The sequence below is a fragment of the Pollicipes pollicipes genome, unplaced genomic scaffold (genome assembly GCF_011947565.3).
Source record: "Pollicipes pollicipes isolate AB1234 unplaced genomic scaffold, Ppol_2.1 Scaffold_2555;HRSCAF=2994_pilon_pilon_pilon, whole genome shotgun sequence".
NCBI classification, from domain to species: Eukaryota; Metazoa; Arthropoda; class Thecostraca; order Pollicipedomorpha; family Pollicipedidae; genus Pollicipes; species Pollicipes pollicipes.
In genome coordinates, this window is record NW_023596136.1 from 4,152,460 (window position 1) to 4,160,515 (window position 8,056).

Consider the following 8,056-nt stretch of genomic DNA (forward strand, 5'->3'; position numbering starts at 1 on the left):
GAACTGGAGCTCGGGCGAGCCGGCCGGACTGCAGAGCGGAGGTCGGACTCACCGGGATGCGCATCGCGCGGATCAGGACGCACCATAAGCGGACCACTCTGAGGGCACGCTGCGTTCAGGCGTGCACGGGGTCCACAGGCTCCGGGTGGGGCGGTCTGAGCATCGCGCGCGTGTCGCGGTGTAATCCGTCGGCTTACCGCGGTTATCAGCTCGAGCAGCGCAGCGATAAAACTCCCGTAAAGCTATCAGGAAGAGTACGGATTTGGCGAGTTATCAGCGAGGCTGACAGTCTCACGATCGGTGGATTACGTCAATTATTAGGCTGCACTATGGCGTCGTCGGGTGGCCACTGAGCACCACTCGGCCGAGAGCGGCCCGCTGACCCACCGACCCCGCATCGAGCGGACGCGTCCCGTCTGATCCCGCTTACGGCAAATAATGGTCCCGTTCCCTGCGTCGGCTGTCGGCGGGCGACGGCTGACACTGGGAAAGGACGTCACAGTGGGGGTTTCTGTGATTGGTGACGTCTGTGGGAAGGGCAGGGCGTTCCCATCTCCCAGCGCCGGCCGGACGTTTGGTCGGACCTGGCGCGTCAGCAGTCAGAATGATGGCGCGCCCCAGCAGCTGTTGCTTAGCTGTACGTGGCGGGGACTTTGACTTGAACTACTCGTCTCTTAGGAGACTCCTTATCAGGCAGAAGGCTGCTGCTAAGACCTGTGATCCGGCTGCACGCTGCGTTTGAGATAGGACAGGCGAGATGAAGTTGAAAGTCGGCGGGATTTGAGATAACGAGAGGCGAGGTGCAGTTGGAAGACGGCTGTATCATTACTTCAAATGCAGCTGGAAGTCAGTGGCAACGTTAGATCAGATGCAGTTGAAAGTTGGCGGTATCTTTACGTCAGATGCAGTTGGAAGTCGGGGGTATCGTTACGTCACATGCAGTTGGAAGTCGTCTGTATCGTTATGTCGGCACCCTCGGTCTGACCTCTGACCTCTGACCTCTGACCTATCCTGCGACATGTCACACGCCAGTTTTCTGTACCTCGACGGGTGTGCAGTCATCCAGATACTGGGCCGCATGCGCGCCCTGGAGGAGTACCGGGCAGGTCAGCTGTGTGGCGGGAGGGTGGCCAGCCCGCGTGACCCCCGCCCCCACCGCCTGATCCCGACCGGGTCACAGACACATGCTGCGTCGAGCCGCGCACTGCCGCGCGGTCACGCCGCCCGCGGCGCTCACGCGCGATGTATGGCCCACGCCGTGGCGGCGCCAGGTCACGCCGACGGCGGCGTGACACGCGCTGTCGGCGTGACTGCACGAAGCCGCGTTTCCTCACGCGGCGGCACTATTCATCCGTCCGTGACCCTGCAGGCACGCCGCGCGCCGCGCGCCCGTCGGCGCGTGCTTTTCGGTCGTCGGGCCGCCAGTTTTTCTCGACGTGAGCCCCACCACACTCGTGCTCGGTCGCCCAGCTAGCGCGATGTTACTAAAGCCATCTCAAACCCATTCCAGCCTCGTGTCAGCACGCACGAAATTTATCGCTGGAGGTCTGAGAAGCTACTAATGGCGGCACACGAATGTTCGAATAATGTTCTGCCGGACGCGAATTTCTTCGCTATGCTGGGAGGTGAGCAGGCCGCCAACTTGCAAAATGTCTGTCTTATGCTGGGCAGGGAATCGGCAATAACTCAAAGAGATTCTGCGCCACACCGGGCAAGGAGCCGACGCTTGCTGACATTCCCTTTGTCACACGACATTGCCGCGCAAGAATGCGCAAAAGATATACCGTAGATACCAAACGCTGTTTGATGCGATTTACATTTTAAAAATAATTCTGGTTTGCTTAGAGCCCAGCCGGGCCTCCGGATTAGGTGGCAATCCGCAAGATAACACTAAACTCTTCGTCAAGAGCTCTCCGCTCCAGCATCATCTGACAAGTTGATATTAGTCCCTGATGCCGATGGATGCGACAGAGGGCAGCAATGCCGAGGCATCGCAAGCTGACGGCCCTGTGATTCTCGGCGTTCAGGGCGATGGAGTCAACCGAGCTGTGAGCGGAGCTGTGATCAGTCCTACATCACAGGTCGTGGGTTTCCATTGGGCCTGGTGGAACGCCCGCCAGCTTAACTCGCTGAGCGCCGGCTCCTATCTACGTGAAGATGGACGGGCAGGGTGCGGGGGGGACTGATCCCCGCAGCCACTCCCGAGAAGCCGCCGTTCGTCCTGCTTAGCGACCCGCGATCCGGCCGAGTGCGCCGAGTCGTTTTCGCCGTCGTCTGTCGATCGGCCTAGGCGTGCGCGCCGGGCCAGAGCGGCTCTGAAGGGATCGCATCGCGCGGCGAGACGGCTGCCGGTGGCGCGAGCCGCCCCGCTGGCGGCAGGGCAAGCTTCGCCGTCTCGCCTCCCACCTCGACGACGCCCCCGCCATCCATGAGAAGGTCCAAAAAGTGGGAGGGCAAGCACCTTTTGAAGCCGACACATGCTTCACGACATCGCTAATGTTAACGGAATGCTCTACACTTGAAGATATTGAGCAACGCATCAGTGATGATGAAACTCGTTCACTTATACGTCTACTTATAAACATCGGTATACTTTAATGGGAAAGACCTGCTCTAAAGAATATAATTTCTTTCTTCAGTAAATGTGCTCATCGATGCGGTATTGTTTGAGTGCTTCGTCGAACCATGCAAAACATCAATTAAGAGCCAATCGGCGACTGTTTGAAGAAGAGGTCGTTATATCTGAAAATTCTGCTCACGAACACCAGATATGAATGACTCGACAGTTGATGCTTGGGTGACCTTGAAACAGTCAGAAAACAGGAAATAGAAAGTCGGCTTTTTTATCCGAATGGACTCCGGACGGTGTGAGGTAAGGTGCGATAAGCTGTACGTAATTGAATATCCGTTCTTTTGGTGTGAAAAATTGGGAACACCCAAATAGATAACTGCGTTGCAGTAAGTCAGAGTCAGCTCAGGGGTGCCAGAGAAAGCAATCCTAAGCGACTTTTTCAGACTGGCGACGACGGAGTACTGGACAATGCCATACAATGTTGAGATGGTTTCTTAGATGGCTAGAAAATTGAACTTAAAGTTATAATGAATTTCATTGACATTGGGTTAGGTGTGATGTTTATATCAAGGTAAAAGTCTGGCAGTTTATTAACTTGAAAAAAATGGTTTCAAGGGGTTTTCAGTTCCAGCGTTCATTCAGAGCGTTTAATCACGAAAAAGTAAACATGCTTCTTGTTTTGACTTTATGAGGGTCGGCGAGGTGACTTACCTGAAAGGGCTTCGACCAATGTTCTGTTTTGAGGAGCAATCCAGTATAGTTCTTGATACTGATTACAACTCAAAATAACAAAATCATCTCAAAGTTTTTGGTCATGTTGACCTTTTAACGTCTGACAAGACTTCATCAACCTGTTAGGACACCAACTGACCTGTTGTTCAAAAAGATATCTAGATTAAAGCTAGTTGGTGTGAGAAGTTCTAGAACACTGTTGGCACTTATTTCCAGTGAGCCTTGCTAAGCCTCATTTGCCCCGAAGGCAAAATCAGAGAGCTAAAAATTTGATGTAAATGAGTTCATGTAGAGTCCTGCGTGTCCCATCATTGCGTACCTCTAGCTCTCCAACTCACTGACGCCTTCCTCGCCGAGCGCATCGCGTTCAGCTGGCCACCAGAGCGCGTGCTGACCTGTCACGAAAAGGAGAGGGCCATCCCTATCCCTTCGCTTCCTACGCCGTTGCCCCAATCAGGAGCTCAGTCGCTTCGCATGGCTTGGGCTCTGTCCCGGCATCGCCGGTCGTTCCGCTGATGCCCATCGTCTGTCTGTGCGGTGGCCTGTGCCGCCTCAGTCCGCCTGTCCAGCGGTCCGTGCCGCCTCAGTCCGCCTGTCCAGGGGTCTGTGCCGCCTCAGTCCGCCTGTCCAGGGGTCCATGCCGCCTCAGTCCGCCTGTACGGCGGTCCGTGCCGCCTCAGTCCGCCTGTCCAGCGGTCCGTGCCGCCTCAGTCCGCCCGTCCAGCGGTCCGTGCCGCCTCAGTCCGCCCGTCCAGCGGTCCGTGCCGCCTCAGTCCCGTCCGTCCAGCGGTCCGTGCCGCCTCAGATCGCCCGTCCAGCGGTCCGTGCCGCCTCAGTCCGCCTGTCCAGCGGTCCGTGCCGCCTCAGTCCGCCTGTACGGCGGTTCGTGCCGCCTCAGTCCGCCTGTGTCCAGCGGTCCCGTGCCGCCTCAGTCCGCCCGTCCAGCGGTCCGTGCCGCCTCAGTCCGCCCGTCCAGCGGTCCGTGCCGCCTCAGTCCGCCCGTCCAGCGGTCCGTGCCGCCTCAGTCCGCCTGTCCGGCGGTCCGTGCCGCCGCAAGTCCGCCTGTCCGGTGGTCCGTGCCTCCTTAGTCCGCTGTCCGGCGGTCCATACCGCCTCAGTCCTCGATGATGTGAGCCCGAAGCATAGAAGCCGCGACCGGGTGCTGCCAGCGGGGCGGGACGCTACACGCGGCGATTTCGTATGCATCGTTGCATCTGGACGATTTTTTCTCGCAGTGGGAAGGCCGGCCATGGGCAATTGAGAGACGTGGGCAGCATGTGGCGGTATAGGGCCTAAAAACGGCATTATTAGCGGACATTCATGGGCGGCTGTAAAGAAGGGAGGTGCCGAGCTGGCAGAGACGGGGTAGGCAGACCTTCCAACCCGGCACCATGAGCGGGGGGGGGGGGGGGGGGCTGGTTTCTTTCTTTCGACCTAGCAATCGGTTGGGTTAGAGGGTGGGAGTGGCGTTGGTGGTAGGGCCGTGCGCATAATAACCCTGACAACCCTCGCCCGAGAGACCTCTGTTCGCTGGACCCGCTGTTCAGAGGCGGGAGTTCGCCGGGCTGCGCTTGGAGGACCCGCACTCACTCACTGCACCGCAGCTGGACACGGCGAAAAGTTTCGACTGGGGGACCCGCACTCACTCACTGCACCGCAGCTGGACACGGCGAAAAGTTCGACTGGGGGACCCGCACTCACTCAGTGCACGCAGATGGACACGGCGAAAAGTTCGACCTGGGGGACCCGCACTCACTCACTGCACCGCAGCTGGACACGGCGAAAAGTTCCACTTGGGGGGACCTGCACTCACTCACTCACTGCACCGCAGCTGGACACGGCGAAAATTTCCCACTTGGGGGACCTGCACTCACTCACTCACTGCACCGCAGCTGGACACGGCGAAAAGTTCCACTGGGGGGACCTGCACTCTCACTCACTCATGCACCGCCAGCTGGACACGGCGAAAGTTCGAACTTGGGGGACCCTGCACTCACTCGCTGCACCGCAGCTGGACACGGCGAAAAGTTCGACTTGGGGGACCTGCACTCACTCGCTGCACCGCAGCTGGACACGGCGGAAAAGTTCGACTTGGGGGACCTGCACTCACTCGCTGCACCGCAGCTGGACACGGCGAAAAGTTCGACTTGGGGGACCGGCACTCACTCGCTGCACCGCAGCTGGACACGGCGAAAAGTTCGACTTGGGGACCTGCACTCACTCGCTGCACCGCAGCTGGACACGGCCCGATAAGTTCGACTTGGAGACCTGCACTCACTCGCTGCCACCGCGCTGGACACGGCGAAAAGTTCGACTGGGGGACTTGCACTCACTCACTGCACCGCAGCTGGACACGGCGAAAAGTTCGACTTGGGGGACCTGCACTCACTCGCTGCACCGCAGCTGGACACGGCCGCGAAAAGTTCGACTTGGGGGACCTGCACTCACTCACTGCACCGCAGCTGGGACACGGCGAAAGATTCGACTGGGGTACCCGCACTCACTCATGCACCGCAGCTGGGCACGGTGACAAGCACCCCGTTCCCCCCCCCCCCGCCCCCAACGCCGCACCAATTGTGCTGTTTGCACAAATCTGCATCTTGGACCAGAGGTGATTGCATCACCTAAAAAACACAGTGCGCTGTCTGCACCAGTGTAATCTACCAGTTTCAGTCTGTTCTCTGGCTTGTCTGCTCCACCAATTCCTACCAGCCATCGCGTACTATCTGCTCCAGCAGTGTCTGACAGTCACAGTGCAGCTCTCTCCTCCGGCAGTGTCTGACAGGCACAGTGTGCGCTCTCTCTTTCAGCAGTGTCTGACAGTCACAGTGCGCTCTCTCTTCCAGCAGTGTCTGACAGCCACAGTTGTGCTCTCTGCTCCAGCAGTGTCTGACAGCCACAGTGCGCTCTCTGCTCCAGCAGTGTCTGACAGCCACAGTGCGCTCTCTGCTCCAGCAGTGTCTGACAGCCACAGTGCGCTGTCTGCTCCAGCAGTGTCTGACAGTCACAGTGCGCTCTTTGCTCCAGCAGTGTCTGACAGCCACAGTGCGCTGTCTGCTTCAGCAGTGTCTGACAGCCACAGTGCGCTGTCTGCTCCAGCAGTGTCTGACAGTCACAGTGCGCTCTCTGCTCCAGCAGTGTCTGACAGCCACAGTGCGCTGTCTGCTTCAGCAGTGTCTGACAGCCACAGTGCGCTGTCTGCTCCAGCTCCAGCTGAGCTCGATCGATTTTCGTCATGGGAGGGGCGCGACGCAGAAGGTGAAGCGAAATCGCATTATGACTTCGTTCTGGAGTTAACAGGCTTATTGCCGGTCTGGCCGAATGGAGCCTGATTGGAGAGCAAGGGGCGCAGCACGGCCTACACTTCCGACGCCACCGAAGCCGAGCGGAGTCACACAGCCTGCCCTGGGGGTGCAATGTGACGCGGATTCCCGTGATATGAAACACGGTGACATGTCCTGTCGTAGTCGCCGACGCATCGTGTCACCGTCAACACAACGATTTCGGTGCACGAGATCGCTGACTTCTTCACATGTTGCCAACGCTCAGCTGTTTGGCAGCGTGGCATGACGTCATGCAATGGCAGAGCAAGAGCTTGATGGCGTCCGTTACAGGGCGGCGTAGCCGTTTTACGGTCAGGCAGACAGGGTCATTCGCTTGCCTTGTCGGGGCCCGCTGCTTGCTTGGAGAGGCCCCATACCGGTCCGTAGAGGATCTCTGTCGGTATTTGGACGGTTTTCCTGCTAGCCTGCAGCAAAGCCGTTGTCGGCGGTACAAACACACCCTGCGGACTTGAAAAGAGACCCACTGCAGTAATAAAAGATAAGGCTTGCCTGTTGAGATGCTCCAGACGAAGCAACTGATTGCCTTTACCGATCGGTGGGGGCATCTTTAGATGCAAGAATGGATGTACTCTCTACACTTTGCCCGAGCCCTGTTTTTATTCGCATTTAGATTCAGTTTCGAGGAATAAACTGTACCATGCAGGCACCTCACGTAGTCCAAAACGACGGGTCTTAAGTCCTAGTGCTTCGGGACCCATCGAAATCTTCTCGGCTGCCACCAGATGGGCCCTTCTCTAGACCGCCAGATGGGCCGTCTCGCCTGCCTGATGGACCGCTTGGAACCGAAGGGGAAGGGCACGACCCTATTGCCCCCCCCCCCCCCCCCCACCCCCAACTTGACTACGCTCCGCCCACTCATCGCCTCCCCCGCCACTGCACGCTCATAAAGCTGATAATGCTGTCCGGCGATAAAGCTGACCGACGCGCAGTCCAGTGCGCCCCGGGGGAAATCTGCAGCCCGATCGGGCGGGCCGGCGGCGTCCCCACCAGCCGCGGCCGCCGCTCCCAGAGCCGCCCCGGCGCCCGGCGCGAGATCGATGTTTTTGTTATCCGGCGCGTCGCTGGGTGTCGGCGAGTGGCGCCAGCACTGACCGGGCCGGGAAACGGGCACCAAGCTGACACCGACCGGACTGGGGGAACGGGCTCCATGCTGACACCCGACCGGACTGGGGAGAGCGGGCCCCATGCTGACACCGACCGGACCGGGAGAGCGGGCTCCATGCTGACACCGACCGGACCTGGGAACGGGCTCCATTCTGACAACGACCGGACTGGGAGAGCGGGCTCCATGCTGACACCGACCGGACTGGGGGGAACGGGCTCAATGCTGACACCGACCGGACTGGGAGAGCGGGCTCCATGCTGACACCGACCGGACTGGGAGAGCGGGCTCCATGCTGACACCGAC